The sequence below is a fragment of the Epinephelus fuscoguttatus genome, linkage group LG13, assembly GCF_011397635.1.
Source record: "Epinephelus fuscoguttatus linkage group LG13, E.fuscoguttatus.final_Chr_v1".
Classification (NCBI taxonomy): Eukaryota; Metazoa; Chordata; class Actinopteri; order Perciformes; family Serranidae; genus Epinephelus; species Epinephelus fuscoguttatus.
The window spans coordinates 30481367-30490617 of NC_064764.1; positions in this window are offsets into that span (position 1 = coordinate 30481367).

Here is a 9251-nt window from a genome sequence, read left to right on the forward strand (position 1 = left end):
AGCCAACAGCGGGAGAATATGAAGCTGAAAAGTAGCAGCATTAAACCAAAATGTCTCTTTTAAAAAGTGTGCCATTGGGAGAAAACATTTACTTTCCACACCGCTGCAGATAAACACTGATATGAAAGAGCTGGTCACTGAGGAGATGAGGTGTGAGCCCAGGCAAGGTGTCCTGTGATTAGATGGTCAATGTTATATTTTGGCAAACAGAAGCTTTTCATTAAAGGAAAAAAGTCGCTGTTTGCACAAGTCATCACTTGCAGCTCCCAATCCTGGGTTTAGCGATACCATGTGATGTCATAGATTATCATTATAATTCTTCCTGTGTGTGTGTGCCTACAACCTAAAGTCGCTTTTAGAGAGATTGTGTAGAAGTTTAGTTTAATCCCTCTAGTCATATTCACATATTATAGACCTGAGCTGAGGATGAAGGATTTTGTACAACAGGAATAAACTGAGGATATGTCAATCTGCTGTAATTCAGCAGTAATTGTACCAAAGATCTTTGTTCCGATCTTTATTATGCACACACATGCCTTTAGTGCAAGCTATGTAGAGCTCAGAGGCAGTGTTAATCATACAGATTTGGTTTAATGCTCCCTATACACTATGAAAAAGAGTCTGAGAGGGAAGTAATGCACTTGTTTCAAGGCCATATTTTACTTTTAAAAACTGATATGTACTAAGCCAAGCTGATGGAAAATGAAAAGCCTTAGCCAAGTATGAGAAAATAACAAAGCATCATCATTCTTGAAGAAAACCCACCAATAATGCTTTGATTGTGAATCTATTAGTGCAGAACTTCCCATGGCAGATGGGTATGTGTTCCGTAAAGGGACAGCGCACCCTAAAATCAAAAATACATATTTTGTCTCACTCTGAAGTCACCGAAATTCAGTGGTTGGGCAGTAAATTAGGGCATCAGACACTGACGAACAAAGCCATCCTTTCACGTTTGTCTGATATGTGACTGTTCGCCCTTATAGTTTAATGGCACCTGGTTGCATCAGGGGGAAACGTGACGGGACAAGAATGAAAATTGAGGCGGTGAAAGTTGAAGTGGGGCTGGCGGGACCGACCTTCAACTGCAAAAAAGGGTGTCCGCAACCCGTAAGATTATAAAGCCAAACCCTGTTCTTGTTTCGTAAACCTAACCACGTGCGTCTGTTTTCGAGGGAAAAAAACATCAGTTGACACGGCATCCCAGAACATCAACAACCAACACACCCAGGGTACCTTGCACATTGTATCTGGATGTTAAAAGTCCATGACCAAATGTCGATATGTGACGAGGTTGGAGTGAGAATGTGTTGGTTTGTCTCTTACCCGTAGGGTGATTTATATCGGCCATAGAGATGTCTGCCTTCTGTTTAATATAATGGAACTAGATAGCACTCTGCAAGAAACACATTTGAAAAACTCAACAGCAATGTCTCTTAATGAAATCATGACTTGGTTACTCAAGATAAATCACAGACCTTGTTGTGGGCAATTTTATGTATTTTCTTTCTACCAAACTACACTTGCCAATCGTATCACTGTGCAGAAGGAAGTGTACATTTACTGCGAGCTCCCCTGCCAACACTGAGCTAGCTAACGTTACAGCTCCGCCAAGGACAACGCTATTAATGTTTACATCTTGCACTGTCATGAGCATCAGCATCTCATGCATGAGTAGATGCACGCTTCCTTCTACGCAGTGATACAGTTGCTGGTTTTCATTCGGTGTAAAGAAAATAGTTCCTACATAAAACTGCTCACAGCAAGGTCTGTGGATTATTTTGAGTAACCGGGTTGTGTTTCTGTAAAGAGACATTGCTGATTTTTAAACTTTTTTTTTTTTCGAGTGCCATGTAGTTCCATTATATTGCAGAGAAGGCAGACATCTCTACAGCTGATATCTCCAACATTCGGCAACTCACACCAAAATAATCTAGACCGATAAATAGCACTACACAACAGAATAAAAATATGTATTATAGATTTTGGCGTGAACTGGCCCTTTAACCTGTCCCTTTAACCTCTGTCATTTCTCAGTGTATGTGCAGGATTCTCATAGACTAAACATTAAGTAAATATTATAATAGAATTGAATCTATATCTATCAGATGTATCCTGTTGTTCATTTCTCAGATGTGTATTTGTCCTCACTTGGTAGCTAAACATGTTTGGCATATTCAGTGACACCTGAACCACTGTGAGTGTTGCTCTTTACTGTATTTCAGTGGTTCCTCCGTGTCTTCCTCTATTCCCTTGAGCTCTGAGCTGCAGTAGTTAGATTGAGCAGAAAACAGCAATGAAACCCTCCATTTCCCCTTTGACCATTCCTGTTTTCTCTACTGTCCCACAGTGCACTTTGACTATGAGCTGTCTGCTTAGCCTGTGGCTGTCTGGCACACTGACCCCCTTAAGAGGCCACATTATGTGTGTGTGCATGCCGGAGTGTGTGTGTGAGTGTGTGGGACTGTGTTTGTTTGTGAGTATGCGTGTGTGCCACCCCTCCTCTACCCTAACATCAACTCATGTCCTCGCTGTTATAAATAATTCATTGGCCATTTGAGGCCCCCGGAGCAGAAGAGCACTTGTGCGAGCCTTTAGTGATGGCCTTTAGTCACTCCTTACAAACACCCACTTAAACAGTCCTCACACACAAGAATACACTCCTCTCGAACCACGCCAAAGCAGCCACTTAAACTGTCACAGCAGATCAATGGGAAGCCCAAACTCAACATTATCCTCTCATAACAAAGATTTTTTTCCTCACCTGACAATACTGAGGGTAGATAGATATATTTCCCTGTGTAGTCTTTTATCATATCCATAAACTCCTGCTTGGGTCAGTGTTGATGTCCTGAACGAGGAGGAGGAGGAGGAGGAGGAGGAGGAGGAGGAGGGTGATATGGGTTGGGGGGACAAAGCACCTGGGTTTTTTAGCTCCAATCTGCTGTCTGCCTCTGGTTTGTGTATTTGATGTGGCGTTCGGGTGAAAGAACAGGGCACCGGCGAGAGAACTAATCGAGAGAGGTGAGGGAGACATGGCGTGAGCAAGACAGGGAGGAAGAGACGGAGGATGCGGCGTTGGGAGGTCAGAGGAGCATCTCGACTCCCTTGGAGAGGAAGAGAAGTGTCCGGTAGCACCTGCCTCATTACCGTCCGCCCCCCCTCCGCCTGACGTAACCCCGCTAACCCCGAAGAATATACATTAGCCGCGGGCCATACCTATGGGCCATGCAAACACATTTGTACAAGTTTTTGTCGATTAACTAATTCAGAAGTGAGCTTCATTATTCCACTGCCCTTAATTGAGATAACAATGCAAATTCCCTTCATTAACTGTGACATGGACAATTTCTCCCGGGCTCCGCAGGGACACCATTATATTCAGAGCCCATGGAGCAGGTTGCAAGGTGTCATCAGATATTCAAATGGCATGCTTGTTTAATTGCAGTAAATGTAGCATGTCCGGACAGGTTGGCGGAGGACATTTGGAGTGCGTGCCTGGCCATTTTTGTGTCGGTATGTAGGTGTGTGTGTGTTTGGTAATAGAGGTATTTGGATGGTAGTTAAGGTAGGAGTCAGTTCAAGGTGTGTGTATGTGTGTGTCTGTGTGTGTGCGGGGCCAATGGGCCCCCCCAGGCAGCTGTTTGCAGGCCCCTGTGCGATCCCGTGGGGCTCCTGAGGGACTGTGTTGTTGGACTCTTGTCTTTTATGGCAGCAGCAGTAAACATGACAGGCTGTTTGGAGACCATCTGTTTCCAATGGCTGCCGCATGGTAACAGGGAGCTCAACCTGAGATCTGCTTGGTGTCTGTCTCAGAGGTAACAGTCCTGTCTCCGGGCTTCTACAAGGGGATTCTGACGGGGGAGAGAGACGGGAGGCGGATGAGAGGGATAAAGAGGGAGTCCAATGAGTTGAACTTGGCATCTGCATGTGCTACCTAGCATCAAACAGCACCCTGAGGACCTACAGGTACACCCTCATCACCATACACAGACACACACGCACACACACGCACAGGGAGAGGAAAAAATAGAAGTACACTCTGTTCAACACACAGTGCAGACACACAAACACCTCAGGCCATTAAGCTAAAGCAGTATTAAGAGAGGCGGTCCCAGAGCGTGACAGATTGAGTCAAGTTCTTCTAACACTCTCTGGCTGCCGACACGGCGCTATGTCAAAAGCCTATTTCCCTCAACACCTCCTCTTGCCAAATTGAGATGAAGAGGAGAGGAGAAGAAGAGACTGTCGCACTCCTCTTAACACATAAGTCATTAATATGTCTCTGATGCACTCATTTGTTCACCTCACTCATTAATTTGAGTCCTTTCTCGCTTAGACGGCATTCAAATCAAAACAGCGCGGGTAGCTTTGAGGTGTGACTCGGGCTGATTTGCAGGTCTTTTACCTCTGAGGACATCTTGTTGGCATTACAGTATCACAGATGCAGTTTTTTTCCCCCTGTTGTCCTTTGTTGAAATCAGAGTTTAGAACAACACCAGTCACCAAAGTGCTCCTGTAGCCTGACACTGTTTTTTTTTTTTTTCTAATGTCATGAAACCAGAGGTGTATCTGTTGAGACGTGCTTGGTTTTCTTCTGATCTTGGCCTAATTATTCTTTTAAAGTCATTTACTTTCCCATCATTACCCAGCTTAAACACCCCCATCCTGAAAGGCCTTGAACCCCACCCCCCCCTCCACTCTGTCTCGCTCTCTTTCTGCCTTGTCATTTTACTCTCCCAGAACGTACTCACCCATTAAAGAGCCGCTGCGGTCCGCCACTCATTATTGCTCAGTACATTTACATTGAATAGGTCATTGGGACTCAACTAAGTGGAACTAATGTGGGACAGAATAGTAGAAGGTTTGAGTTCAGTGTTACACAAACCCTCTGCTCTGTAATAAGGAATCTCTGATTGCTGTTAAGTAGGCAGAGTGCCTCACTGATCCCAGTCACGTCTGACACAAATGTTTGTTGTTTGTGTTATGGTCGTCTGTTTGTTTTGGGGCAATTGTTCATTTTAAAGGGGAACTACGCCCATTTTCAAAAGTCAGAAATGTTGTTTTTGTGGTCTATGACATTTAAAAAATATTAGTTGACATGAAAAAATTTCTTCCAGTTCCCCAAACTGTAGTGCTAAAACTCAAATTTGTGATGTCATAGGGTATTAAGTCTAGAGCTGCTCCATAGACGATGGATTGGGAAAGATGTTATAGATGACGCCAAGAGCACACAGGGGAATGTTCTGAGTTTAGGTATATTTTCTATTACACATTTCTATCACAATAGAATTAAGCACATTTTGGTAAAAAAAAAAAAATCAAAACAAACATTCTCTGGGTCCACAAAATCAGGCTGCCATTCATTGTCTATGGAGCCACTCCAAATTTATACCAGGCTTACGTTTTGGGCAACAGCCCCCCCGATACAGTTGCTGGCCACCCCACTGACCACCCCTGGGTAATCTAATTGAAAGCGGACATTACTGTCTTTAATACAGCTTTCCTCCCAACCCTAGCATGTCTGCGCTGTTTTTTTTAAACACAACAAAACCCACTAAAAATAGGCTATGGACTACTTTCCCATTGCCAATAGACCAGAGCTGGGGAAATGGCTCTGCAGCTGACGAGCATGCCTTTCTATTTTTTTACTCTGCCAAGGAGGTTATATTTTTGCCGGCGTTGGTCTGTTTGTCTGTTTGTTTGTTTGTCTGCAAAATAACTCAAAAAGTTATGAACGTATTTTGATGAAATTTTCAGGAAAGGTGGATAATGGGGACAAGGAACAGATGATAAAATTCTGGTGGTGATCGGTTGAAGCAAAGTGAATAAAATGATCGTCTGACAGCCTCAGCAGCAATTCCACTGTCTAATGAGACGGTGAAAATAGCGCCATTTGGTGGCCGGAAAGCAGGTCTTGTTCTACTTGCTAAATATTGTTGTAATTCTAAAGTTGAAATTAATGTTATGTGTTGGAAAAAATAAAGTGAAAAACATAAAAAACATATTATATTCTGTGTTGGTACAAAATAAAAACGAAATAAATACACCACAGTGTCTCCATGGTGAAGGCATATATAACCTAATCATGACAGTGATGCAGATAACCTAATTGTGATGCAGGCTGCAAAATTTGATGCAGAGGGGGAGGGAATATCACCTACTTGGTGGAGGTCTGCACTCTCTGAGTGCTTTTCTAGTTTTTTAATGTATTCATTTATTTATTTATTTTTTACTTGTGTCTCACATTTAATGTAATGGACAGGCTGGAAAACAGGTTAGTAAATGGTAGAAAGCTGCACTGAGGCCAGTGGAAATGTTAAAGTGGTGTCTTCTTTTTATATATCTCTTTCTTATTCAGTCCCTCTTTCAAATTCTGTGCAGGCTATTGTGGAATGGTGTTTGAGCCTTGCTAGGATGGAGACAGACAGTATTTTGTGGTGGTGTTGTATTTCTTTCACTGCCAATCGAGCACCTTTTTTGTGCACAGATGTCTAAATAGATAGAGTATTTTTGCATCGATCTCAGCCTGTGGACCTTTTTGTCGCTTTCCAGCCCAGTTACATTGGCGTGTGGTCATCTCCTCTGCTGTCCTTACTAGTTTATTTATTGTACCAACGCACCCAAGACAAAGCCAATGTCTATAGTAAACATTTGAATTGGATTATTGGTCATGTGCGTGCTGAAGTATCATATCAAACTGGAGAACCTGCAGCATCCATTGGTATCAGCCATGTAATTCTATCTTGTTGGAAAAGGGGCCAAAATTGGGGAATATTTTGGTGAGGGAAAAAAATTGAATATTGCCTTTTTTCAACATGGTGTATTTAAATATTTACTGGGGTCCCTAAACAATCTTAAAATTACATAAACTGGGTATAACTGGAAAACTGACAATCATATACTCTTTACACTATTTCAGTTCAGCACACACTTTGACCATTATTTGATTTAAGTAGCCTAATACTTTTTTGTTCATTTATTCATTCAATATTGAGGAATTAATAGATAAATGAAGAAAAAATATTAGGCCTATTTGATCACTCATGATTTGATCTTATGATTTATTACCTTGCAGTAATTTCTTCAATCAATAGTGACTTTTCCCTAAACATTCATTGGAGGCCATTTTTACCACCCAGGATATACATGTGACCTCTGCTTTCAAATTATAAGGTGTTAACACAGAGTAGATACAAAATACATGATTAATTGATTAATTAGATTATATCCACAGGAAGTACATAATATTGCATAGTGGTATGTATAGTGATTTTGCCTGAGCTCTGGCCTGACTAGCATCTATACTAAAACAGCATTATCGAATTCCTGAAATACATAAAAATTTCTGGGGGCCCCACTGTTTCTCTGGTGTCTGGCTTTGTGAGAGAGATTAGCTCACAAAATTTTGATTGAACTTTCCTAGGGCATGAGAATAAGGAAATAAGATGGTGAAATTATTTATTAAAAGATATTTTTTGGGGCATTTTTTGCCTTTAATGGATAGGACAGTTAAGTGTGAAAGGGAAAGAGAGAGAGAGAGAGAGAGAGAGAGAGAGAGGATGACATGCAGCAAAGGGCCACAGGCTGGACTTGAACCTGGGCCGCTGCGGCAACAGCCTTGTACATGGGGCGCCTGCTCTACCACTAAGCCACTGACGCCCCAATAGTGGAATTCTTAATTCAGGGTGTGTTCCCCTTTAAGAGCAGTTCTATTCAAATTATCAAAGCATACTTGAAACCCTACTCACTTCTTAAAATATAGGATGTCTAGTTTTAGAGGTTCTATTGTGTTTCTTGTTTCCGTTGAATCGTTGCCCTGCATACAGTATTGGTCTTGTGATTATGCAGGGACAAGGATGCAGAAGGCTAGGCCATATGGTAGATGTCTCATCGCCATCCTGACGAAGAGAAGGCTTGGGACCGGGCCGCAGGGTCACTCTTTGACACCAACTACCGCGCACCATAAAGAGACAGCAATTATATACACACAGCCAGTCAACGGTAGCCTGCGAACTGTATGATGGGACTGTACGCTTTCAGTGTTTCGGTCTGTTGTACTGAGAAACATCTGTTGTGTTTATGGAAATACAGCCACAGCTTTTTTCATGCTGACAATAAAGTCTATCTACCTACACAACATGTGTTAGGTCTCCAGTTGGAGTAAACAGGCAGCAATTCTGTATCTTGTTTCTACTTCGTAGGCTTGTCTGTGGGTGCAGGCGGGGAGGAGATGAGAGTTGATACTCACACCTCTGGCTTAACATAGTGGGTGGGAGCACAGCAGCTGGTTGACTTTTATTAAGATGCTGTGTATGTGAGCATGTGTGCACGAACGCGGTGTGCTTTTCAACCTGTTTACAGGTCCATCTCAGTCTATACTAGTGTGTCGAAGGAGACGCAATTGACTGTTCTATCAATTAACACTTCGGCTCCATGTTACATGACGGAAGGAAAAATGATTTTCTGTAGCTGGTTAGGTGGTCATTTTGCCAAACACAAGAAAGAGCAAGAAAGAGAGAAGAGGAGCAAGAACTGGAAGAAGAGAGGGAGTACCCTGTCTATGTGAATCCACTTCAACTGGATTTAGCTGTATGAAGTGAGATAGATCAAATATTGAGTAAGTGAAGGAAGGGCATCACCACATCAAAGGCATGGATTGGGAGGCACAGGGAGAGATTAAAGGCAGCCTTGAAGAAGTGGGTGAAGGAGACCAAACTGTGGTGGTTGTAGCCAGGTTGGATGGGCCAGTCAATAGTCGACCCACTGCACTGCTCCTCCAAGTTCGCTGCAATCCGAGCACATTGCTCTTTTTCCCTGCTCTCGTTGCAAGATCTTAAGGACTCACACAGTGACCTTGAGGAGGGAAGGGTCATGAGAGTACAGGGAAGAGGAAAGGAAGGGGAAGATGCTTAGCGGTGAAATTATTCAGGATGAACACCTTCGAAATTCACCACTAGAAGAAGTTCTCAGAGAGTCTCCACCAATCATTCTTTCATCCTCCTCCTCCCTCCATGTCCTCCACCCAGGGGTGTAATTTGCGAGGGGTGGGGATGACACAGGGGACATGTTTCCTCCACTTTTTTATGGTCTGAAAACTAACGTTATATTTTAAAGAAGGGTATGGAAATTGGAATGGTGTAAGTTGTAGAAAAATACATAGAGAATGAATGAAGAGTATGGAAATGACAATGAATTAAAAATGAAAGAGAATTTCAAAAGTTGGAATAAAATCTTTAAAATTGTTAACA